This window comes from Canis lupus, chromosome 7 (assembly GCF_011100685.1).
Source record: "Canis lupus familiaris isolate Mischka breed German Shepherd chromosome 7, alternate assembly UU_Cfam_GSD_1.0, whole genome shotgun sequence".
In the NCBI taxonomy this organism is placed as follows: Eukaryota; Metazoa; Chordata; class Mammalia; order Carnivora; family Canidae; genus Canis; species Canis lupus.
The window spans coordinates 45,898,994-45,926,437 of NC_049228.1; the positions used below are offsets into that span (position 1 = coordinate 45,898,994).

The 27,444-nt window shown below is 42.0% G+C and overlaps 1 protein-coding gene and 1 long non-coding RNA gene across 5 annotated transcripts in view; one reads left to right on the forward strand and one right to left on the reverse strand.

The window, feature by feature from the left end:
- SLC14A2 (solute carrier family 14 member 2) overlaps positions 1–21,422 on the reverse strand; it is a 469,281-nt gene extending 447,859 nt beyond the window's left edge. For both annotated transcript variants that reach the window (XM_038543386.1, XM_038543384.1), the window contains exon 1: positions 21,359–21,422. The gene's annotated coding sequence lies outside the window, so the exon portion shown is untranslated. The remainder of the gene's footprint in view (positions 1–21,358) is intronic.
- A 55-nt stretch (positions 21,423–21,477) lies between these two features.
- Positions 21,478–27,444, forward strand: part of LOC111096750 — a 49,525-nt gene continuing 43,558 nt past the window's right edge. For 2 of the 3 annotated variants that reach the window (XR_005362433.1, XR_005362432.1), the window contains exon 1: positions 21,855–22,123. This is a non-coding gene — a long non-coding RNA (uncharacterized LOC111096750). Of the gene's footprint in view, positions 21,809–21,854; positions 22,124–27,444 lie in introns of those variants that run through there. The other variant, XR_005362434.1, reaches the window with a different exon arrangement.

Here is a 27,444-nt window from a genome sequence, read left to right on the forward strand (position 1 = left end):
TGTTTAGATATTTTCTAGACATGTATAATACCAAATGCTGTGTAATCTAAAGAACTTTTGCCAGCTAACCCAGATCATAACTTAAGACGGTAACTATTCAACATGTTTTACAGTTTCAGGAACTTGAAGGTCTCTTTTCTCAAAACCTTTCCCCCTGGGGAGGAGCAAGATGGCGGAAGAGTAGGGTCTCCAAGTCACCTGTCTCCACCAAATTACCTAGAAAACCTTCCAATCATCCGGAAAATCTATGAATTCGGCCTGAGATTTAAAGAGAGACCAGCTGGAATGCAACAGTGAGAAGAGTTCGCGCTTCTATCAAGGTAGGAAGACGGGGAAAAAGAAGTAAAGAAACAAAGGCCTCCAAGGGGGAGGGGCCCGCGAGGAGCCGGGCTGAGGCCGGGGCGAGTGTCCCCAGGACAGGAGAGCCCCGTCCCGTCCCGGAGGAGCAGGAGCTGCACCGACCGTCCCGGGCGGAAAGGGGCTCGCAGGGAGTTGGAGCAGGACCCAGGAGGGCGGGGATGCCCTCGGGTTCCCTGAGACAGTAACAGAGCAACTGCGCCCCGGGAGAGTGCGCCGAGCTCCCTAAGGGCTGCAGCGCGCACGGCGGGACCCGGCGGGACCCGGAGCAGCTGAAGGGGCTCGGGCGGCGGCTCCGCGGAGGGGGCTGCACGGCCCCGGGAGCAGCTCGGAGGGGCTCGGGCAGAGGAAGAGGCTCCGTGCGGAGGGGGCTGCGCGGTTCCAGGAGCAGCTCGGAGGGGCTCGGGCGGCAGCTCCGCGGAGGGGGTTGCGCGGCCCGGGAGCGCGAATCCACCAGCGCAGGCTCCGGAGCACAGGGCGCCGGGACACGGCCCAGGATCCCGCCTCCCCCGGGACAGGCAGAGGCCGGGAGGACCCAGGACAGCAAGGACGCCCCTGCCCCGAGCTGAGCAGAGCAGCGGCCCCGCCCCGGAGCCTCCAGGCCCTGCAGACGGAGTTCCTGCCGGAGCTGAATCCAGGTTTCCAGAGCTGGCCCCGCCACTGGGGCTGTTCCTCCTGCGGCCTCACGGGGTAAACAACCCCCACTGAGCCCTGCACCAGGCAGGGGCACAGCAGCTCCCCCAACTGCTAACGCCTGAAAATCAGCACAACAGGCCCCTCCCCCAGAACACCAGCTAGACTGACAACTTCCAGGAGAAGCCAAGGGACTTAAAGTACACAGAATCAGAAGATACTCCCCGGTGGTTCTTTTTTTTTGTTTTTTTTTGTTTTTTGTTTTGTTTTGTTTTGCTTTTTGATTTGTTTCCTTCCCCCACCCCCCTTTTTTTCTCCTTTCTTTTTCTTTCTCTTTTTCTTCTCTTTTTTTTTTTTCGTTTTTTTTCTTCCCTTTTTTTCTCTTTCTCTTTTCTTTCCTTCTTTCTCTCCTCTCTTTTTCTCTTTTTCCCAATACAACTTGCTTTTGGCCACTCTGCACTGAGCAAAATGACTAGAAGGAAAACCTCACCTCAAAAGAATCAGAAACAGTCCTCTCTCCCACAGAGTTACAAAATCTGGATTACAATTCAATGTCAGAAAGCCAATTCAGAAGCACTATTATACAGCTACTGGTGGCTCTAGAAAAAAGCATAAAGGACTCAAGAGACTTCATGACTGCAGAATTTAGAGCTAATCAGGCAGAAATTAAAAATCAATTGAATGAGATGCAATCCAAACTAGAAGTCCTAACGACGAGGGTTAACGAGGTGGAAGAACGAGTGAGTGACATAGAAGACAAGTTGATAACAAAGAGGGAAACTGAGGAAAAAAGAGACAAACAATTAAAAGACCATGAGGATAGATTAAGGGAAATAAACGACAGCCTGAGAAAGAAAAACCTACGTTTAATTGGGGTTCCCGAGGGCGCCGAAAGGGACAGAGGGCCAGAATATGTATTTGAACAAATTCTAGCTGAAAACTTTCCTAATCTGGGAAGGGAAACAGGTATTCAGATCCAGGAAATAGAGAGATCCCCCCCTAAAATCAATTAAAACCGTTCAACACCTCGACATTTAATAGTGAAGCTTGCAAATTCCAAAGATAAAGAGAAGATCCTTAAAGCAGCAAGAGACAAGAAATCCCTGACTTTTATGGGGAGGAGTATTAGGGTAACAGCAGACCTCTCCACAGAGACCTGGCAGGCCAGAAAGGGCTGGCAGGATATATTCAGGGTCCTAAATGAAAAGAACATGCAACCAAGAATACTTTATCCAGCAAGGCTCTCATTCAAAATGGAAGGAGAGATAAAGAGCTTCCAAGACAGGCAGCAACTAAAAGAATATGTGACCTCCAAACCAGCTCTGCAAGAAATTTTAAGGGGGATTCTTAAAATTCCCCTTTAAGAAGAAGTTCAGTGGAACAGTCCACAAAAACAAGAACTGAATAGATATCATGATGACACTAAACTCAGATCTCTCAATAGTAACTCTGAATGTGAACGGGCTTAATGACCCCATCAAAAGGCGCAGGGTTTCAGACTGGATAAAAAAGCAGGACCCATCTATTTGCTGTCTACAAGAGACTCATTTTAGACAGAAGGACACCTACAGCCTGAAAATAAAAGGTTGGAGAACCATTTACCATTCGAATGGTCCTCAAAAGAAAGCAGGGGTAGCCATCCTTATATCAGATAAACTAAAATTTACCCCAAAGACTGTAGTGAGAGATGAAGAGGGACACTATATCATACTTAAAGGATCTATTCAACAAGAGGACTTAACAATCCTCAATATATATGCCCCGAATGTGGGAGCTGCCAAATATATCAATCAATTATTAACCAAAGTGAAGAAATACTTAGATAATAATACACTTATACTTGGTGACTTCAATCTAGCTCTTTCTATACTCGATAGGTCTTCTAAGCACAACATCTCCAAAGAAACGAGAGCTTTAAATGATACACTGGACCAGATGGATTTCACAGATATCTACAGAACTTTACATCCAAACTCAACTGAATACACATTCTTCTCAAGCGCACATGGAACTTTCTCCAGAATAGACCACATATTGGGTCACAAATCGGGTCTGAACCGATACCAAAAGATTGGGATTGTCCCCTGCATATTCTCAGACCATAATGCCTTGAAATTAGAACTAAATCACAACAAGAAGTTTGGAAGGACCTCAAACACGTGGAGGTTAAGGACCATCCTGCTAAAAGATAAAAGGGTCAACCAGGAAATTAAGGAAGAATTAAAAAGATTCATGGAAACTAATGAGAATGAAGATACAACCGTTCAAAATCTTTGGGATGCAGCAAAAGCAGTCCTAAGGGGGAAATACATCGCAATACAAGCATCCATTCAAAAACTGGAAAGAACTCAAATACAAAAGCTAACCTTACACATAAAGGAGCTAGAGAAAAAACAGCAAATAGATCCTACACCCAAGAGAAGAAGGGAGTTAATAAAGATTCGAGCAGAACTCAACGAAATCGAGACCAGAAGAACTGTGGAACAGATCAACAAAACCAGGAGTTGGTTCTTTGAAAGAATTAACAAGATAGATAAACCATTAGCCAGCCTTATTAAAAAGAAGAGAGAGAAGACTCAAATTAATAAAATCATGAATGAGAAAGGAGAGATCACTACCAACACCAAGGAAATACAAACGATTTTAAAAACATATTATGAACAGCTATACGCCAATAAATTAGGCAATCTAGAAGAAATGGACGCATTCCTGGAAAGCCACAAACTACCAAAACTGGAACAGGAAGAAATAGAAAACCTGAACAGGCCAATAACCAGGGAGGAAATTGAAGCAGTCATCAAAAACCTCCCAAGACACAAGAGTCCAGGGCCAGATGGCTTCCCAGGGGAATTCTATCAAACGTTTAAAGAAGAAACCATACCTATTCTCCTAAAGCTGTTTGGAAAGATAGAAAGAGATGGAGTACTTCCAAATTCGTTCTATGAGGCCAGCATCACCTTAATTCCAAAACCAGACAAAGACCCCACCAAAAAGGAGAATTACAGACCAATATCCCTGATGAACATGGATGCAAAAATTCTCAACAAGATACTGGCCAATAGGATCCAATAGTACATTAAAAAAATTATTCACCATGACCAAGTAGGATTTATCCCTGGGACACAAGGCTGGTTCAACACCCGTAAAACAATCAATGTGATTCATCATATCAGCAAGAGAAAAACCAAGAACCATATGATCCTCTCATTGGATGCAGAGAAAGCATTTGACAAAATACAGCATCCATTCTTGATCAAAACTCTTCAGAGTGTAGGGATAGAGGGAACATTCCTCAACATCTTAAAAGCCATCTACAAAAAGCCCACAGCAAATATCATTCTCAATGGGGAAGCACTGGGAGCCTTTCCCCTAAGATCAGGAACAAGACAGTGATGTCCACTCTCACCACTGCTGTTCAACATAGTACTGGAAGTCCTAGCCTCAGCAATCAGACAACAAAAAGACATTAAAGGCATTCAAATTGGCAAAGAAGAAGTCAAACTCTCCTTCTTCGCCGATGACATGATACTCTACATAGAAAACCCAAAAGTCTCCACCCCAAGATTGCTAGAACTCATACAGCAATTCGGTAGCGTGGCAGGATACAAAATCAATGCCCAGAAGTCAGTGGCATTTCTCTACACTAACAATGAGACTGAAGAAAGAGAAATTAAGGAGTCAATCCCATTTACAATTGCACCCAAAAGCATAAGATACCTAGGAATAAACCTAACCAAAGATGTAAAGGATCTATACCCTCAAAACTATAGAACACTTCTGAAAGAAATTGAGGAAGACACAAAGAGATGGAAAAATATTCCATGCTCATGGATTGGCAGAATTAATATTGTGAAAATGTCAATGTTACCCAGGGCAATATACACGTTTAATGCAATCCCTATCAAAATACCATGGACTTTCTTCAGAGAGTTAGAACAAATTATTTTAAGATTTGTGTGGAATCAGAAAAGACCCCGAATAGCCAGGGGAATTTTAAAAAAGAAAACCGTATCTGGGGGCATCACAATGCCAGATTTCAGGTTGTACTACAAAGCTGTGGTCATCAAGACAGTGTGGTACTGGCACAAAAACAGACACATAGATCAGTGGAACAGAATAGAGAATCCAGAAGTGGACCCTGAACTTTATGGGCAACTAATATTCGATAAAGGAGGAAAGACTATCCATTGGAAGAAAGTCTCTTCAACAAATGGTGCTGGGAAAATTGGACATCCACATGCAGAAGAATGAAACTAGACCACTCTCTTTCACCATACACAAAGATAAACTCAAAATGGATGAAAGATCTAAATGTGAGACAAGATTCCATCAAAATCCTACAGAAGAACACAGGCAACACCCTTTTTGAACTCGGCCATAGTAACTTCTTGCAAGATACATCCACGAAGGCAAAAGAAACAAAAGCAAAAATGAACTATTGGGACTTCATCAAGATAAGAAGCTTTTGCACAGCAAAGGATACAGTCAACAAAACTCAAAGACAACCTACAGAATGGGAGAAGATATTTGCAAATGACATATCAGATAAAGGGCTAGTTTCCAAGATCTATAAAGAACTTATTAAACTCAACACCAAAGAAACAAACAATCCCATCATGAAATGGGCAAAAGACATGAACAGAAATCTCACAGAGGAAGACCTAGACATGGCCAACATGCACATGAGAAAATGCTCTGCATCACTTGCCATCAGGGAAATACAAATCAAAACCACAATGAGATACCACCTCACACCAGTGAGAATGGGGAAAATTAACAAGGCAGGAAACAACAAATGTTGGAGAGGATGTGGAGAAAAGGGAACCCTCTTACACTGTTGGTGGGAATGTGAACTGGTGCAGCCACTCTGGAAAACTGTGTGGAGGTTCCTCAAACAGTTAAAAATATACCTGCCCTACGACCCAGCAATTGCACTGCTGGGGATTTACCCCAAAGATACAGATGCAGTGAAACGCCGGGACACCTGCACCCCGATGTTTATAGCAGCAATGGCCACGATAGCCAAACTGTGGAAGGAGCCTCGGTGTCCAACGAAAGATGAATGGATAAAGAAGATGTGGTTTATGTATACAATGGAATATTACTCAGCTATTAGAAATGACAAATACCCACCATTTGCTTCAACGTGGATGGAACTGGAGGGTATTATGCTGAGTGAAGTAAGCCAGTCGGAGAAGGACAAACATTATATGTTCTCATTCCTTTGGGGAATATAAATAATAGTGAAAGGGAATATAAGGGAAGGGGGAAGAAATGTGTGGGAAATATCAGAAAGGGAGACAGAACGTAAAGACTGCTAACTCTGGGAAACGAACTAGGGGTGTTGGAAGGGGAGGAGGGCGGGGGGTGGGAGTGAATGGGTGACGGGCACTGGGGGTTATTCTGTATGTTAGTAAATTGAACACCAATAATAAGAAAAAAAAAACCTTTCCCCCTGATTGCCTATTTTAACTTTCATGCAATTCATAAAAGAAATTTAGTTTCCCACTCAAATTACAGATGCGGTTTATTCCTGCTTTATCTCTGGAATCTTCCTCAAAATGCAGCAAATACAGGATGAAAAATAGGTAGACTCAGAAAAGAATGATTAGGTAGTGTCGAAGCAAGCCTGCTGACAAGCCCTCTTTAAGACCAGCATTTTCTTTCAAACAAATGCTTCCCATTTTAACTCCCTTTCCTCCTCTTTATAAAAATGTATTACCAACTGCCTTTATAAGTATTAATTCTTCACAGGAGGTCATCCCATAACACTCTGCACATGTTTTGTTTCTACTTTGTGTCTGCTTGACCCTCTGGCTCTGGGATCTACCCCTGTGTTTGTGCTGCTGCTGAGAAGGGACAGCAAGAGGGAGAAGTGAAAATCTGGTCATCAGTTTATAACTTCTCTGGGTCCCCTAGAAGTGGCCAAGAGAGGATGTAGGTCAGGGAGGAGGGAAGGGGTCTGTGTGTGTAAGGTGCAGGCTGGCCAGACCCAAATACTCCTCCATCCAGACACTCTCGTAAGGATGGTGCTCATTGCTTGGGTCCACTGGAGTGATTTCATTATTTAGGCAAAAAGAATTGTCAAAAATGAACTGTTAATGAGAGGTACATATTTCATTACATGTTATCTTAAGCTTTTAAATAATTAGCTGTAAATGCTGTCCAGCAAATCTCCGATATTACCTCCTAGGTCTGCCCCATGAAGGACAGTTTGGTAACCTTTAGTAGAGCATCCGGTAATGCTGCCCTCTGCTCTGGTACACCCCGCGACACCCCTCCTGCTAACCCACTTCTGCAAGTCGTCACAGTCTTTCTTCATTGCGCTGTTTTGTTGTCTTTTCCAGCACCCTTATTATCAAGTTTTCAGTCTTTCCATCTGCAAATGCCCAAGCTTCCACGTGCATGTATACTTCTGGAGCTCTAAATCGCCTTCCTATGTTTTACAAGATGTTAGCTGCCTGCTTTGCTTGTAAATTCTAGAAATGACTTGATGGGTCTGCACTTCCCTCTCCAGCAGATTCCCTCTGCTGAGCTCTTCCTCAGTCCTTCACTGCGGTACAGGCAGGGAATCCTGCTCCTGATTTGGAGCAGTGTGCTCACCATTAAACATCCTCCCTGAAGCCATCCACCGTGCGAGCCACTTCCATCTTATATGCAACATCATGTCAATGATAAATGTCAACAGAGTCATGAGGTTTTCTCAAGTCACTTTTTAGTGCTGTTGATAACTTCCTTAAATATTATCTTTTGTTAAGACATTGAACATTTTCTCATTAATTTCATACATACCATCTCATTAATTTAAAATACTGAGTTCATTAGGACTGGTACTATTCCTATTTTGTAAATGACTAGAGTGAGTCCCAGAGAGGTAAATTACATGTTTAAATTCAAAACTACTGGGATCCCTGGGTGGCGCAGCGGTTTGGCGCCTGCCTTTGGCCCAGGGCGCGATCCTGGAGACCCGGGATCGAATCCCACATCAGGCTCCTGGTGCATGGAGCCTGCTTCTCCCTCTGCCTATGTCTCTGCCTCTCTCTCTCTCTCTCTCTCTGTGACTATCATAAATAAAAAATAAATAAATAAATAAATAAATAAATTCAAAACTACTAAGTGTCAGAAAATGCTGTCTCCTGCAACTTAGTTCACAATTTAGACGTGCTTATGGAAAACTATTGTGTGAAATGATTTCTGGCAAATAAAATCAGTTGGGCCCAGGGGAAACTCGCTATTTAAGAGTCCCATTGTGAGTCATTTTATAAAGCAAATATTCTCTAATGCAGCTATTTTACAAATCTGGATTTTTAAACAACATATATCTGCTGAAAGTGGGGTATGCGTGTGCCTGCACATTTCAGCTACTGAATCTTACTCAGAGTTTCTCCTGAAGAGAAGCAGTGCACAGCCTGGCAGAGTCCCTAATGTGGATAAAAGGCATCAGAGGGGCAGAGGGAATCCCCTACAGACACCTGAATTTTACCACTGGTCAGCTACTTCCCGTTTTCTGCCTGGGAAACCGCTCCTACCGGGACCAGAAGACAGAACAGCTGTACCCATGTCTGCACCTTGCTTTTGTCCATTACTTCTTTGCCTCACCCTGTCTCACCTTCCTCTGTCTCCTGACCTCCTGTACTCCACACCCAAACCAAGTTGCAGATTTTGCTATTGATACAGCTCCTTGGTCATACCTTTTCCTTGTTTGTGTCCTACCCTTCCCCCAACTTTCTTTCTCCTAGTTTTGCTGCTTGGAGGGTCCTCAGTTCAGACAGAGCAGGGATTCTGAGTCCCAGCTATATATTAGAATAACCTGGGAAGCTTTAAAAATTTTTCTAAGGCCTTGGCTTACCATCAAAATTCTTATTTAATTGGGTTGCTGTGGGACCTGAATGTGTGTGTGTGTGTGTGTGTGTGTGTGTGTGTGTGTGTGTGTTCTAAATCACCTAGGTGATTCTAATATGCAGTAAAATGGAGAATCCTTGATCTACTCCATGGCCTAATGTTGACCTGTGATCTCTGGTTACTGGATGGTCTTTGTTATGGGCTGAATCCTAACCCCCAAATTCCTATGTTGAAGATTTAGCCTCCAGTCTTTCTTTGGAGATAAGGCCTTTACAGAGGTAATCAAGTTAAAATGAGATCATTAGAGTAGAACCTAACCCAATATAATTGGTGTCCTTATAAAAAGGGGAAATTTGGAGATAAACACATACACAAAGAGAACACCATGTGAACATGAGGATGGTCATTTATAAGCCAAGGCAAGAGGCCTAGAGCAAATCTGAAGGCCTTGGACCCTCAGAGGGAAATAATAACTTGACTGCGGATTTCTAGCTGCCACAACCAGGAAGCAATAAATTTTTGTTAAGTCCCCCAGTTGTGGCACTTCGTTATGGCAGCCCCAGGAAACTAATACAGCCCTCAGGACTGCACCACAGTTGCCCTCATCCTGGAGCACAGCTAGAATGAACAATGTGTCCCAATTCACCCAGGACTTTCCCAGCTTTACCACCAAAAGTGCACATAATAGTTAAGTCCATAGGCTCCAGATTCAGACAGCCTAGGTTTAAAACTCATCTCTGCTTTTTCTTGGCTATGGTACTTTGAGCCTCAGTATCTACAGCTGCAAAAAGACCAATATAGTAATGTTGTGTGAATGACATGGGTTAAGACATGTAAAACATCTAGAACTTTTCCTGGCACAGTGAGCTGTCAATAAATATTAACTAAATCAATATTATATACCATTAAAATCAGGAAATAGTCATGCACAGATACGTGCTTTCAAGATAATAAGATAATTAAGGGGCATGCTTCAAGAGATGAATGTAGTCAGTCCTTTGCCTGCGATTCATTCACTGCAATCCTAGTTTTTCTTCATACTATGAAATGGCTTTCATGCTCCTCAGCACTTCTGCTATACAATGCATATTTACATCAATTGGAACAAAAACATACTGCTTTAAGCATTCTGTGTATTTACCATCTCCTTGCAAAGCCATCCAAGAGGCCACCCCCAGGAAACAGATTACAGTCAAGACATGGTTCAATGGTGAAACTTGTAACCAGTCATAACCAAGAGGGCTAATTCAAGAAGGCAGACAGATTTGCAAATGAGATTAGTTCTCTGAAGACAGATGAAGTGGGGAAAAGACTGAAAGAAGGACTGACACTGAAGTTGGGTCTTAAATCAGGCGAAGGCACTGCTGTATGGCCATAATGAACACCGGTTACAGTTAATTCAGAAGGGGCACATCAGTAAAGGCAAGAAGATGTGAAACTGCCTGGCATATTAGGAAACTACCAAGTCATTTGGTATCTCCAGAGTGGAAGAGCATGTGGAGGTTTAATAAGAGAAGAATCCAACCCATCATGATGTTTCCTGCCCTAGGAATAATCAATATGAGTTTTGCCTTCAAAGCCAGATTTTACGTTCATTGAGGAATTCAGTGCAGTGATTTTTACTTTTTGGTACCCCCCTAGTAAAATTTTGTTATAAGGTAATTACTAAAGAAAAGTAGCTAATTGTGCCAAGAGCACTTTGTATGATGGATGGATGTGGTATAAACGTGTACATGCATATGTGAATTCTTAAATTTATTTTGTTTGAAATCTAGGTGTCACCTTATAGAATTTGTTCTGACAAACCCCATCCCTTTACCCCTTTCACCCTCAGGATTCCCTGGAATCAGAATCTGTCTAAATCTGCCATCTAGCAAAATCTCTGTGATCCCTGGCTCCATCTGGTGTAGAATATAAAAGGAGCCTCGGTGTCTATCGAAAGATGAATGGATAAAGAAGATGTGGTTTATGTATACAATGGAGTATTACTCAGCCATTAGAAATGACAAATACCCACCATTTGCTTCAACGTGGATGAAACTGGAGAGTATTATGCTGAGTGAAATAAGTTAATTGGAGAAGGACAAACATTATATGGTCTCATTCATTTGGGGAATATAAATAATAGTGAAAGGGAATAGAAGGGAAGGGAGAAGAAATGGGTAGGAAATTTCAGAAAGGGAGACAGAACATGAAGACTCCTAACTCTGGGAAACGAACTAGGGGTGGTGGAAGGGGAGGAGGGCAGGGGGTGGCGGTGAATGGGTGACGGGCACTGAGGGGGGCACCTGACGAGATGAGCACTGGGTGTTATTCTGTATGTTGGCAAAATGAACACCAATAAAAATAAATGTATTATTAAAAATAAAAAAAATAAACCAACGACTATGGGAAAACGGGCCTTTTGTAGAATGAAGTTCATACCTACCTTCTTATCAATAGGCATTCATAGTAGCCTCATTACAGCTGTTCTTTTAATGCTTGATTTTGGATATCATTTTCTTTCCTGGTGACTTTTGAGCAAAGCAAATCACTTTGCTTTCTCTCTTCTGGACCCATTTGCTCTGCTACATTTTAAAGGATCCTCTGATCTGAAATTTATAGCTCTCCTGGATGTGTAGTCACTTCTGAATCCTCCATATGCAAAAGGTAGGAGGGGTTCTTGAGACTGCATGAGAATCACATGTAAATCACATGAAGTCAGTTGCATAGCCTCTGCCTTCAATATTCTGATTCAGCAGAAATAGGAGGAACATAGTTTCCTGTACATATAGAGAGATTATCCCATAGACTGTTCTCCTGCACAGGCAGGAAAAAAAAAAGTATTTAACTGGACACTAAGTCATGGTTTCCTTAGGTCTGCCCTTTGCCATTGCTGTATATTCTATTTGCCCATTATAGTGTAGCCAAGGCAAAAACAGAGGAAACTATATGCCCTAAGGTGCAAGTTAATGGGGCCACTACGGTGACCTTACCCCTTGCAAGTTTTACTGCAGAGGCAACATCTGTAGGAAGAAAGGAGAGGACACAGACATCTTACGCTTCCAGCTAGCTCCATTGGTTATACCCCTGATAATCATTAGGAGCCTCGGAGTTGGGGATGCCTGAGTGGCTCAGCAGTTGAGTTTCTGCTTTCGGCCCAGGGCGTGATCCTGGAGTTCCGGGATCAAGTCCCACATCGGGCTCCCTGTGGAGAGCCTGCTTCTCCCTCTGCCTGTCTCTGCCTTCTCTCTGTGTCTCTCATGAATAAATAAAATCTTTAAAAAAATAAAGGAGATTCAGTGTCGGAGCCAAAATCCAACCCTAATAATAACTGGAAACCTGTTTGGAAACCCAGCTACATTTTTCCTGTGAGCTGTTGTGCAGGCCACTGAACATAAACATTCTTTGAAATCAGGTGCTTTCAATGACATCTTGAGATTCAAACATGTAGGCCTTTAGGACAGAGAATGTAGAGAGTATTATGGTTATCCTGGTGCCTGCAGTGGGGGAACATGGTCCAACCACGGGAGGCCATCCTGCTACAAGTGATGTCTCCAGGAAGCACAGCTAATCTCTTCTGCTGCCACTTCCCTTTGGTGTGGATCTTTAATCTCTGAAGTGTTCTGACATTGTTCATTATCCCAGACACCAATAAGATTCAATTAGTTTCTACAGGGATGTCCATTTTGTGAAGCTGAATGTGAATGAAAGACCTTGGTGTAAGTGGTGCACTTATCAAGCCAAGACTTTACCATGTTATTCATTAGGCAAATAAATTAATGTCAGGCCTCCTTATCTACTGGGCCATCAAGGGACAGGCCAGCTCCTTAACAGAATTCTTTTATGAACAGTCATTTGTGTGAGAGAGAAAATCTTGGTGAAAGCCCTAATGGAAATGCCAATGAGTATTTTCGGCAGAACAGATACAGTGTGTGCTGGAAGGGGAGTGGCAGGACCTAAAATTTTGTAACACCTAAAATTTCATGTGCTGTCTTGATATATTTGAGACCCATGGAGCTCCAACCATGAGTTCTTTTGCCCATCTGGTAGAAAGGCCATCCACCTAGCTAGTTCCCCTATCAGCTGGACCAATGACACAATTTTCAGCCCTCAACCTAGTAGTTTCACCTCCCTGACAGCCTGAAGACTTGTTCAAAGGAGCCAAGAATATCCTCCTGTGGGAATCAGAGTTCACCCCACCCTCTTGTAACTACCAGTCTTGCTTCCCTGTGCCTCTGCTTGTTCACTCTATTCCCAAGTGCAACCCCCATATGGTTCTACATGGTGTGTAACTTCCTCTCCACTCTCTCTACCCTCAGATTTTGAGTGTATGTTACAAACTAACTGCTATCAACCTCATTTATCCAGTGTCAAAGTGTCAGGTGCTCAACTGTCTTGTACTATTTGAGGAGGAGGATCCCTTCCTCACCAAAGCAGTGAACAGAAGGTGGTCAGAGCAGAGGCTCAGCCCTCTCCATCTGTGGCAGAACTTTGGCTTTGGTGATCACAGAATGGGCAGTCAGGGCCCTAGCTTCCAATCCCAGCATTTCAAATCAGGCATGTAATTTGAACCCTCTTAGACTCAGTTTCTCTATCTGGAAAATAGCTAGAATAACACTGGTCTCCACTTTCTTCATAGGTTTTTATAACATCCAACAATCATGCTTTAAAACATTGCAGAAACTAAAAATCTGTAGGATCTGTAGGGTTGTGCTAGAATAACTGAATCCTATTTTTAGAATAGTTTTTTCCACTTAGTCTAGGATAAATGGGGTTACTAGTGACAGCTAAACAGTTCCTTCTGAGTAATTTGGATGAGTTCCTCTTCATTCCTCCTACTAGTTCCCCTGAGATGCTACCTAAAAGAAGAGGAGGAAGAAAAAGAAGAAGAGAGAAGACAGTGGAATCACTTGGCTGCAGAAGTGACAGGGTAGCAATTTTTCTTTGCAATATTCTAAGGCAAAGACACCAATTTTCACCACTACATTTCTGCATCTAAAGCTCTATTTGGGCATGAGACATGGGGACAGGGAGAGAGCAAGAGTCAAGAATTAGAAATACATGAGCCCTGCCTATAAGAACAGTATAATATAACTTGGATAACAGACAGCTTTAAGTGTCTTATAAAACAATATACAGACGTGTAAAAGTTGATATATCTTCTTCTCTCCCCTTTCTCCGAATCCCTTTCTCCTTCAAATCCCTACTGCTACATAAAAGTCTTCCCTGAAGCATCATTCCTCAATGATTGCATAGAATTGTAGAAGTTTGGAATTGACACAGACTTTAAGGTCAGTTGTGCCAGCCCCAATTTCTGTCTCCCACCGGGCTCCCATGACGTGGAGATGTTATAATAAAGGTGTGTTTGGGCGAGAATAAAGCACATGGGCATGGAAATGGAGGGCAAGGTTTCATGATGAGTATCCAGGAGGGATTTGCCATATTAAGAATGGGGGAAACAGCTTCAGGCAGTTGGAAGATCACTCTTGAAGTGAAAGGAAGAGAAAGCATGAACATGTGCCTAATGGCAAGTCAGGAGGTCTAGAATATAAAGTCCACATGAAAGGGAGTTTGGAGGTAAGGTGGATCCCTGGATAGCTTATTCCCTATTTTATAAAGAAATATTAATTTTATATTGAAGGTAATGGAGAAGATTAAAGGAATTAAATTGTGTGTGTGTGTGTGTGTGTGTGTTATAAACAGATCTGTAGTTCAAAAAGCTTCCAGTGACCAGAAGTAGAATGAAGTTGCACAGGCAGATTGAAAGCTAAGAAGAACTAGATAAGCCTTCAGATAAGTACTGAGGAGGGATCAAGCTATAGCTGGGACAGTGATGAAGGGGAGATGTAGATTTGGTTTATGCACTCTCTACGTAAAAGAAAATTGCAGGGTATGGAGTATATAGAGCCATTGGGCTCCTACACCAACTCTTCTACTTTGTAGCTGGGTGACCTGAGGCAAGTCCCTCTCTTTATCTACGACTTCTTTTTTTCATCTGTGAAATGAGAGGGTTGAACTAGATGTATTACAATCCCTCCCAGCTCTAACACTCTCTAATACTATGATTCTGGTCCAATTTGAATGGCATCCAAGGAAATTTGGTTAGTGGAATTCCCAAAAGACCTCATTATAAAGTGCTCCCATAGATTAGAGCCCCAGGACAGCTATGGCAAAACTTCAGAAGACTATTATTAAAGATAATAATAGTGTTTTGTTTTTATACAACACTTTCACACCTATAATCACCTATAATCTATGTTAATCTTCATCACAGCATTGTGAGGCAAAGAGATATAATGATCGTTATCCACATTTTAAAGATGAGGAATTGAGTCCTTGAAAGCTCAAAAGACTTGCCTGAGGACCCAAACAAGTCGTGGTGGAGCCTGGACTAGCATCCATGTTTCTGAACTTACCATGCAGACTTCTTTACATTACCTTGGGCTGTGTCTGGTCTGATCAGAATCTTTCAGATGCATGCCTAATTAGGATCTCACCCAGTCCATTCCAGTGCAACCTGAGATTTATGGCCACCAGGATCAGCTCCCCCTGGGTTTGTAAGATTGGCAGGAATGGCTCTGAGTATTTGTGACCTACATATAGTAGAGAATTCTTACTGGGAAGATTTTACAAGTAGCTAAATTTGGACAGTAAGTGAGCCCTCAGTATGTTTACATGCAAACAGAATCTGAGATTCCCTAATTCTGTTATGTGAATTATAAGTCAAAAATGCAACTTTTAAGCATTGTTTCCAAGTGGCTCAGATAATTCGACTGTTTATTTTCAGTCTAGGGTCCTGACCTGGGATGTGAGATATTGTAGGAGAGCAATTATAGAGACATTTAAGATCAAGGATCTTTCCTTGCCCTTTCTTCTGTTCTACAGTATTGTAAGGAGGACCCATCAAAATCTGTGATGAAAGAGGAAAACAAATTCCTCACAGAATTCTCATCCCGTAACAGATGGGCAAGATCACGGTAGATTGTCTTCTTGCCCTCCTGACTCTGAATCCAGCCAAATCTATTATTTATTTTACCTCCTCCACCCCCTATCACATGTTTCATATTGGCTGGTTGGAAACTGGTTTTTATGGAATGAAGGAAGGAAAGTAGAGAGGGAGAGGGAGGGAGCAGAGGTGTTTATATACCCTTAAATTTAAATACTATCTTCTAGGTGCCAGACACTGAGTAATTACTATATATATTTATATATATTAGTTACTATATATATATATATAAAATCTCTCTCTCTCTATATATATATATATATATAAAATCTTTCTCAACCTTACAACAATCTCTGAAGTAAACTGTATTATTACCATTTTATATATATATATTTTTTATTTATTTATGATAGTCATACAGAGAGAGAGAGAGGCAGAGACACAGGCAGAGGGAGAAGCAGGCTCCATGCACCGGGAGCCCGATGTGGGATTCGATCCCGGGTCTCCAGGATCGCGCCCTGGGCCAAAGGCAGGCGCCAAACTGCTGCGCCACCCAGGGATCCCCTATTATTACCATTTTAGAGATGAAATCAAGATAGTGAAGTAACTTACACAAGATTACATGGATAGGGGAGCCTGGGTGGCTCAGTCGGTTAAGCCTCTGCCTTTGGCTTAGGCCATGATCTTGGGATCAGAGTCTTGGGATCGAGCCCTGCACTGGGCTCCTTGCCTTAGCAGGGAGACTGCTTCTCCCTCTCCCTCTGCCTCCCTCAGGGTAGTAAGACAAGAAATGAGTGGAGGTTAAATAAAAATTGGACTAATAATTATATAGATTTTTCCATGTTTTTCACATTACTTTATCTGTATTTTCCATTTGTTATTTCTGATGAGAAAACTAAGGCCAGTAAAAGTTATGTGCAATACAATCAGTTCATTTCAGATCCAGGATTCAAACCCAGATTTCTTGGCCCATATTTTGGTGCCAGTTCACTCCACACTACACTCTTGTCTCATCTAACACTTTATCTGTGGTAAAGAGACAATGGTGGCAAATGCTTCTTCAACATGTTAATGATTCTGATGATACTGACATTCTAGTTTTGCTAAGATCTCTATAAATGCTGTCCTTGAAACTCCCCATGATAAAGGTAATGACATCACAGACAAAGCTGCTGAAGTACATTCACTGGCACCTTTACCAGTTTTCTTCTTTTTCCAGAACTGTTCAGATATTATAGGATTAGGTCCAGAAATTTCCAAAAGGAAATGACAAGAAATGATTTCCACACTTTAAAATTAAAAATACTCATCTTACTCACTTTTAAAAGGAAGTGAGGAGGTGGCAGGAGAAGCTATAACAGACTCTTCATGAAAAAGACTCAATCCTTTGTAATTAATGGGAACCTCTAAAATCAGAAGGCAAGCTCATTAATCATTCAGCCAATTCTCCATGAGGTTGGCATCACCAACTCACCCACACACCTTTAATGACTCAATTCACAACGGGCTAACTTGAACTGCAGGGATGGTCCTCAGAGCAACATTTTAAAACTGCTGCCAGTGGAATGTGAATGCTGTCATTAAATCAATGAGTTTGTTCTTTTTCTAGTCCATAAATGTAGCTTTTTTTTTTTTTTAAGACTATGCTGGGAGGCATTGCAATTGCATCCAAGATTAGAAGTGATAGGCAGGAAATTTGGGGGTTTGTTTCTCAATATATACTAGGAATTCTTAATAATTAGATCCTAGAAGAGAAAGATGCTTCTTGTCAGATAGTGAGTTTAATATGCTGATGATTACCCAAGGGAAGCAGAAGATGCAGGAGAAAGGATATCTCCACTGGGTGGGAGGTTGGCTCATGTTTCCTTCTAATTCAAAAGTATTTGTGTTCTTTTCTCAGTTATTTTTGGAGTGATGTAATTAGTCAAGAAGACATATAATGGAGCAACTCCTCCAGGGAGCTCCCAGATGGACTGTAAGAGCACAAGGACGCTCCCAAGAGAAGACTCTCAGGAATAGTGGCCGTTTCCAACTATATGATTCCCCAAGAATTGTGTGCAGGGATCACCACCCGTCATCTAGTGAAGGGAAAAATGTCTTCTATGTATTTCACCCAAATTCTCCTGAGTTGTTGTTAAACCTTATTAAGCTAAAGTTCATCTAACTGGAATATTTAGTTACACGGATCTTATGACACTGAACATGTTAATTTTATCGGAAAATGGAAGAAAAACATTCTTAATAAAGAATTTTTTTAAGTATAGGTTGTCTGGAAGTCAGCACAGACTCAGTCTCCTCTGTTTCCAAAAGATATTTATAGGCATGGGCTATGAAACAGGATTTGTGTGAGGTAGTTTCCACAGGCATTACCTCAGAAAACAACATCATGAGGAAGTTGCGAGTATTTCCATTTTATGATGGAAGACAGTGAGGTATGGAAAGTTGAATGGCAATCACAAAATTATTCTCTAACCTTCTCCATTATTTTACAAGAAATATTTACTCTCAGACTCTGATGCCTCCTCATTAGTGAGGAAAGACAAGTACTGATACACAACAGACTTCAGTTACGAGGAAATAATGTGGTGAGATCACAGGGAATTTCCACTTGTCCTCCAAGTACACAAAGAATTGAATTTAACAGAACTCCTAGCCTCCTAGTATATGAGGAATTGACTATGATTTTTTTTTTCAGTTCTATAGACATTATCTGTTATGGGCTAGACTATGTCCCCCCTGAATTCCTACATTGAAGTTCTAACCTCAGTACTGTGGAGACAGGACCATTAAATAGATGATTAAGTTACAATGAGGCTGTTAGGATGGGCCCTTCTTCAGAATGACTGGTGTCCTTATAAGAAGAGGAAGTTTGGATGTATAGAGAAACAGCAGGGGTGAGCACCCATAGAGTAAAGACCATGTGACTAGGCCATCCGCAAGCCAAGGAGAGAGGCCTCAGAGGAAACGAACCCTGCCAGCACCTTAAACTTGAATTTTTAGCTCCCAGAACTGTGAGAAAATAAATGTCTGTGATTTAAGCCACCCAGTCTGTTATTTTGTTCTGGAAGCCCTAGAACACTAACACACTTCTTTATGGAAGTGGTTTTCTTATTCAGATAAAAATGGATACAAGATGTAGTTGTTGCTGCTCCCAAGTGATGGAATATGTGGGTCTTTTACATTACTGTGATCAATCCTGATTACTGATCTATCAGGACAGAGAAGTACAAACCATAGACAGCAGTAGAGTTGGAACCACTCCAACTGGAATTCTACCAGTGAAGAACTCACAGTCTATTCATATGAATAAGTTTTTAGCTAAGGGATCTAAATAAATATATTCACCATATTAAAGAACTATATTCTTGGTGCTTTGCTAGTCATATTCAATATCATTCACTAAAGAAACTCAACATTATATGTGAGATTACACACCCACATAAATATAAATACACATATTTGTAAAGACAAATTCTGTTTATATCCCTGGAACCTCAATGATCTAAATCAATATGCTGTCTAACAGAAATTTCTGTGATGATGAAAATGTTCTATATTTGTGCTGTACTATATGGTAACCACTATCCACATATGGCTATTGAGAACTTGAAATGTGGCTAGTGCTACTGGAAAACTGAATTTTTAGTTTTTTAATTAAGATAAATTTAAATAGCCACATGTAGTTAGTGGCTTTCACACTGAATAGTGCAGTTCTAGATCATACAAAAATTAAATATGGCTTCGATATTGTTTGGAAATAAACAGATGTAAAGCTAAACACAAAGAAACAAAAACTCTGTCTTGTAATATTTTACTACAGATGCTGTTTTGCTTGGCAAACACTGATTTGACCTTTTTAAGAAATGAAAAACAAAGAAAAGATTTAAGACCTATGCAATGTTTTTCAACATACAGTTATGTACCTAAGGGAACTTAAAGAATTTTAGAATTTTAGATGTATAGGAGATCTGAGAAACAGGTAGTTTTGGATTTCTGATTTGAAGAAATTGGACTGGGCACTTCATAAAAATTTCTTGTACCAAATCATCACATACATAAGAAAGAAGTTAATTTCTACAAAGCCAAATTCAAGAACAAGGAATCCATCTCTAAAAGCAAAATATAGACTGACAGGAGAAACCATTACCATGGGGATAATGAAGGCAGACCCTGCTGTTTTGCCATCCCACAAAAAGGGGTTTCATGGATAATGCAAATCTGTGTGGGAAAGTCCTGTGCAGAATTTTTTTGACGACAAGCATTTAACCAATTATCAAGCACCACCAATGATCTGAAGAAAGCTAACACTATAAAAGAAATCAGAGGTAAGAGAGTAACCTGAAAATATTTTAAAATATTTAAATTTTCTCAGGAAGATAACCACATTCCTCAAAAAAGTTATGAAACAAAAACAGGAGATTATGAAACAAGAGTAGGTAACTATGTCAAAGAATCAAAGATTGTAAAATAAAAACTATAATGGCAAAAAAGAGAAAGAAATACAGACAGACACAAATTAAGACCTAACCAGCCAGCTACATATCACACTGAATTCACACAGACCGAAGACAAGGAGTGAGAAAATATAAGACAAATATTAAGCAGTAGGAAAACTTGATCCAGAAATTCCGATCAGAAAATCTGGGTAAGGGGGAACATTTGAAGAAATACTGCAGAAAAATGTCCCTAAACTAAGAAAATGGGAGAGAGAGAGAGAGACAGGAAGAGAAAGACATAAGTCTTGGGTTGTAAGGATCTGAAAACGTGGGGGAGAATTGCAAACTATAACAAACCTGGACACTCGGTTATCACAGAAACTCAAGGGAAGAAGAGTAATAACTAAAAGCGGCCACAGGGACGCCTGGGTGGCTCAGTGGTTGAGCCTCTCTGCCTTTGGCTCAGGTCAATCCCGGGGTCCTGGGATCGAGTCCTGCACCAGGCTCCCCATAGGGAGCCTGCTTCTCCCTCTGCCTGTGTCTCTGCCTCTCTCTGTGTGTCTCTCATGAATAAATAAATAAAATATTAAAAATAATAATAAAAAAATACAATACAATACAATACAATACAACTTTCCTCTTTTCTGCCAGAGAGGAAAGTCAGGCTCCCTACAAAGGGATGGGAATGGAGTGACATCGGCCATCTCCCTAGGAAATCATACACAGCACCTGCGCACCAGAGGCGACACTTCCGGGAGAACAGAGATGTCAGCTTGAGAACTTCAGGGTCACTTGGACGTCTCACTTCCGGGTATGTGGAGACAGAACGGTAAGGCCCACCACCTGCAGAACCTCTGGAGCCACAGCGCCCCCTCCTAACTGGCTTTCATGCCGAAATACTCCCTGAAGCATCAGAGCATCACGCCCTCCTCCGGACTCTCCCACGTGAAGCTTCTGCTCCAAGTAAGCGACCTTGCTCACCTGCTCGCTCACACGCGCCACGCCCACCCTGGCCTTGGGGAAGCCTCGCCCGGCGTGGGTTCGGACACTGTTGGTTCGCAAACTCCCCGCCCCGCACTCAAACCAAGGGCGAGGCGGAGCTGGAGCGAGGCCGGCCCTGCTGACCGGGGAGATGCGGCCGCTCCAAGAGCGGGGAACTCACCCAGGAGGCTGGTCCAGGGGCCGCAGGGCCGCGCACGCCTCCCCGCGGGGTCCCCGGGGCTCACGTGACGCCGGAAGTGGCCGCCGCTGCGCATGCGCCCGGGGGGGGGGTCTCAGCGGCACGTGCGCACACGGGCTGCGCCCTGAAGATGACTGCCGCGTGGGGTCTGAGGGCGCGGTGTCCAGTGTGAGGCGGCGGAGGGGGTAAGGACGCCCCCCGCCCCCTGTGCAGGGTTCCAGACCCCGGGTCAGCCAGTCGCATGCCCTCCAGGAACTCCGCCAGCTCTCCAGCCCCCGGGCCCCCTGCTCCTCATGCCCCGGGGCTGAGCCGGGGGTCCCTGGCTTGTTGGGCGGCGACCGGGCTGCGGCAGAGGCGGCCGTCCGGGCAGCCGTCCGGGCAGCCGTGGAGGCTCACGAGGGACGAAACAGGGTCACGAGAACGATTCCAAAAGTAAGTGACCGTTTTCTTCACCAAGAGCCTCGTGATTCAAACCACGGATCGGTTAGGCCCCCTGGGCTGGGAGTCGGCCCCTCACTCGGGGTGTTCACGCCGGTGCTCACGGAGTTGGTGGAGATGCCACGTTAGCCGAGTGCTGCGGTGTGAACGCACACGAGCCTCCTTGTGAGGCAGTGATAGTGTCCAAGACCATCCCATCTTGGAGCACAGCTTTCTCCTCTGGAGAGGTGTCCGCATCCCGTGAGGACAGGCTTTGTCAGCGTTCACTGCAGGCTTGCTGGGTGAATAACGTCCCCCAGGCCCATGCGGGTAAGGAGGACAGGGCCCAAATGATCCAGCAGTGCAACACCGGAGGTGCCCACCTGGCCTTGAGGAGAGGGAGGTGGGCAGCTTCAGGAACCTGAGGAGATTGTGCCTACTATATATGTTGGCCGGGTTCTGCACTTACCTGCTACACGGTACCGTCCTTTATTTATTTATTTTATTTTTTTTTAAATTTTTATTTATTTATGATAGTCACAGAGAGAGAGAGAGAGGCAGAGACATAGGCAGTGGGAGAAGCAGGCTCCATGCACCGGGAGCCCGATGTGGGATTCGATCCCGGGTCTCCAGGATCGCGCCCTGGGCCAAAGGCAGGCGCCAAACCGCTGCGCCACCCAGGGATCCCTACCATCCTTTATTTAAAAGATGAATTAATGAGGCCTAGAAAAACAAATGGTTTTTTGAAGGTTACAGAGCTAGTGGACCCTGAGCTGACATTTCACACATTCCATTGCTCTTTCTGCCGCCCTACTTGGGTTGCATTTCACTAGATTTGATTATACACTATCATTGTTCTCTGATTATTTCTTGTGTCTATATTGTATACCCAGAGTAGACTGAACTCCTTCAGAGCAAGGACCATTTTCTTATAGTTATTCCCATAACATGTACCATATGCTTAGGCATAGAGAAGATTCCAGCAGACGTTTCTTACCTTGAATGGAATAATCCTCATGATGTAGTTTCCCCATGACCCTGCAAGTACCTGTACAATAGCACTTGGTCTTGAGGAAACACACATCTGTGCCCATCCTGCTGGGAGTAATATGCCAGGAGCATCCTGTTGAGGAATAACTCTGTCCTCCTTTGAGTCTTTACTGGTATCACTGGATTCTAAATAGAAGCCACCCTATTCTGAAGAAATTCTTGGGAAATTTCCTTTATCTCTCTTTTCCTCATGCCCAATTCCATCTTTAAAGCAGTATAAAAAGTATAAAGAATGACTATAGAATCAGCCTTAGAGATTCCAAGAATAATAATTCACATATGTCTTGAAAGGTTTAGGTGTAAGATGAACAACATAAGCTCCAGGCATATTTACAGTCAAGAAAAGCAATATTATTTTACATAAATACATATTTTATAAAAGAATAAATGGAGGCTCTTAGCAGGTCTCATGCCCAAGGTGCCTTAGGTTATGCTGCTGATAAGTGGAGGTTCAGAGAATGGATTCCTGGTCTTTCTAACCCTCAGATTAGAGAGAGTGAAATGATCTTTCCTCTCATTAAAGCTGCTGTATCCTGGAGGGTGAGGGGGAATGTCATCAAAGGTTACTGCTAGAACATTCCTTCAGACATATATGAAGGCTAAACCAGATGGACTCCAGGAAGTGTGCAATAGGTAAGGTATCTTGAGGAGTTACAAATAAATTCTCCTGATCATTCTTTAGAAAGTTAGAGGAAGAGATCATATCATAGCCAGGTGAAAGTTCAATAAAGTTTTCCCACCAGCTAAGAAAGATGATCAAGAAATTCAGCTCCAACCCAGCTCACGGGCAATTGCAGCCATTCTCAAAAAGATCCTGTCTTCCCAAAATAAATGTCTGCTCCACTTGAGTTAAAATTAGATACACATTAATTCTGGCTGTTGACATGAAGCCTCTGGCAAGCTGGGTAGAATCCAGAATACTCTATAGAAATGACCAGGCTCTGTAGACATTTCCCAAGGCACCCAGATAAAGGATTAAATTGTCTCACCATTTCTCCATCACCACTACCCTCTGTGCCTCCCTTACAACCAGCCATGTTCTGGTAAATGCCAGGACACGAGCAAAAATGCTTCTCTCTTTCTGGCTGAAGTTCCAAATGGAATGGCACACATACAGATGGTTTTATTTTTGATAACAATGTCAATTCCTTGCCCTGATACTATACTATTCACTATGTAATTTATCCATTCTTAAGACAAGTATATATTGATCATCTACATTGTGCTAAGACATAAGACAAGGTCCCTGCCCTCAGGGTCCTCATGAATAAGGTATGAAAATTATTATTGTTTTATATTCTTCCTTTAATGAATAAGGAAATAGACACAGAAATGTTCAGTGAATTTCCAACATTACTGTTGGAGTAGGAAAAAGTCCAACTTTTTCAGTGCCTCAGAGATAGGACTTCCCTTTTATCCTCATTCCTTTCAAAACAGACAAACCACATGGCAGCTTACAGTACTGCCTTATTCATGCTGTTTTTATAGTTTCTCCCAAAAGATATTAAAGATATGTGAATATACATAAGGACATTTATTTTTGAACTTGTGAAAATAAGTTTTTGTGTGTATAAGGAAGAAATATAATTTAACCAAAACTCCATCTCAAACTTTTTTTTAATGCATGAACTATTTGGATGTAAAAAGATTACCTGCTGAGACAACTGTTTTACTTTAGTGTTTGTTTACTATGCTTCTGGCCCTCATGGTTCCAGGTATGCATTCTTACAACTAATATTCCTAGAAAAGTTTTCTACTTAACTTACTTGTTTAAGGGACTTCATTTCTTTCCTGTAGAACAAAGTCTTCCTGTGGGATGGAGTTCAAACCCCTTAGGACTATCCAGTGATCAGAGCCAATATTCCTATGAATGCATTCATTACATTTTAATTGAGAATTTAGACTTGGGATACAATAGTGTAAAATTCTGAGCCCTTGTACCCAAGGAACTCCTTGTCTGGCAGTGGAGGAGAGCAGTAAGCAAATGGTCAGAATGTATGGGGAAGTTTTCTTGTAGGAGCCTATAGCAGGCAGAGAGCTCTTCGGAGAAGTGATTGACTCAGTTTGAAGATGTGTGGTCAAGAAAAGCCTCTTGGAGGAGGAGATGCTTGAACTCTCTCCAACAAGAGTCCTTCTCAGCCAGGCCAGTCTTCTCACTGTTGTCTGTGCCAGCCATGTACATTTCTGCCTCCTACTGTGGCTTAATTCAATGACTTCTACTGATCAAGCATTTACTATGTCCTAGACACTATGTTAAGGACATAAAGTCTTACCACACTAGCTCTCAAAGAACTTAGAATTATTGAGGGAAACTATTTCCTGTATTTGCGATGCCCTTGTTCAATACATTTAGAAGACTTCAAATATGTACAAGATATTAATTTCCAATATCATCATTTCCTTTGTCCAGATATCCATCTTCAGGGACATGTCTTCCATTAATTCACTGTATAATCTCCCAAGACTCAGAAATACTCCTTCGTGCCTAGGATTCCCATTATATACTTTTTGTTTCCCTGTGGTATTACAAATACAGATTGTACTTTCCTATAGTACCATCGGTCAATGCTGAGGGGACCCGTAAGAAAATTTTCCAAGGTCTGTGTGCTGGGTCACTGCCCAAATGCTTTTGTAAAAGTGCTGTTTATTCTTTTACTGAGGGTCTTCTTTATGATGCTCCATGAGAGACATTACAAGCTGGTGTTAATATTAGGAAAGTTCTGGGTCTCCTTAACAGTTCATCTAATCTTACCTATTAAGACATTATATAATTTGTGTAGTTGGTCAGATTTTCCTGTTCAAGGGAGACTAAATTCTGTTTTATAACCAAACTGGTGGCAAACTCATAAGAAGCATTTTTGGGGCGTTTGGCTCCATTTACTTCCTTTTTTCTCATTTCTCTCTTTTAAGTTAATTAATTAATTAATTAATTTATCTGTCATTTTGCTAAATTTTACATGTCTTGGTAAGCTCCCTTAAGTCTTTTCTAAGAGACTTACCACTTACCATCTAGCACAGGGTAGCACAGGGTTAACATGGGACTAGGGTTACATTACAGCTTTCGAGGATAAATTTCTTAAGGAGTATTTGGCTGTTTTGCTGCTGTATGAATAGGCAAAGTCCCCTGAAGGAGAAAATCTCTTCTTTTGTTTCATGATTTTAACAAATTGAAACAAAGCCAAGATGTGAATTTCAAAGACCAATCCTGGAGTCCTCAAGTCTGAGCAACAAAAATATAATTTCAGCTCTTGAAGTTTTCATCTACTAGAAGGTAGGAAATGGAGAAAGCTGACTCTTATTTATGTTCCTGATTTGCCAAGCTGTAATGATACTCCTTTCCTTAAATTTTATTGATTTTGATAAACTCTGAACTCTGTCTTGCTTTAGGGAGAGCTATAGAGGTATAGATTTTTATGTCAAAAAAAATTTGTAAGATCAACATTTGTTCTTTGTGATGGCCTATAGAGAATATGAAGAGTAGGGTTATTGAAAAAAGGCTTCAGTAACCAGCATGCAGAAAAGCCCAGGAAACCACTGATTGGCTCTGGAAAGCTGGGCTCAGGCCAAGTCTCAGTGACCTTTTTGGTAGAATGCATTCCAGCCAATTGAAACTCCCAGCCTAGTCCCCAAACAAAGTGGTAATGCTGTCCTGCCCAGGTTTCTACCCTCCAATTCTTAGACCACCTGCAAATCATTGCTCCAGCAGCCAGTTATCTCCTATTAATAGCCTACATCGCCGGAATTGGTCTTCTGGGTCAGGCTATGAATTGACTATGTAAAAGAGATGGTTAATATCAGAGGTTGGAGGGTCCCGGAAGAGACCCTTTTTGTCTCCCTGTCTTCCACAGACTATAATCTTCTGTGAGGATACGTATGATATTTTATCATAAAGGATTTATTCTTTGGACCCAAGTGTTTCCATACTCCTGTGTCTCGATGTGTCTGTATGAATGAGCCTTTCTGGAGTGTTTCATCCTGACAGCCTGCCTTCCTAAAACTGGGGGATAATTGCCTTGTTATCAAGGAGAACCAGGGAAGAGAGGGGAAGTGAATGAAAGACAGAAAGGAGAAAGAATCAGTCCAATCCCAAGTTGATAGACATGTATGGTATATATACAACCTTTAAATTCCCAGGATGATGAAAGAAACCTCAAACCATGCAAGAATTGACTTAAAGTAATGAATTTACTTAAGATGATCCAGCAAAACACCTCTTCTGGAGGAAAGTATCTTCAGCCTACAACTTGGGTAGCCACTACAAATAAATTTTCAAGGAAAATTACTAAACCCCAGTCAATATAAAAAGAGACACAAACAAGCAAATGTGTTCACAAACTGGCAGAAACAACAGACAACAAAAATATAGTCACAAAGTTTCCACATTTTATAAATACTGCACAAATACTATGAGATAACTGTGTTTACTATACCTATGTCTAAAAATATTAACATTTCTTGAAAATATTTTCAGGGAACAGAAGACCATAAAAAGTAGGCTAGCAAACTATAACAATAAAAACAAATGGCATCTGTGTAGGATGTAGAAAGCTCAAAAAAAATCATTCTCACCTTTAGAGTAAGAAAAAGCTGAGTAATCTTTG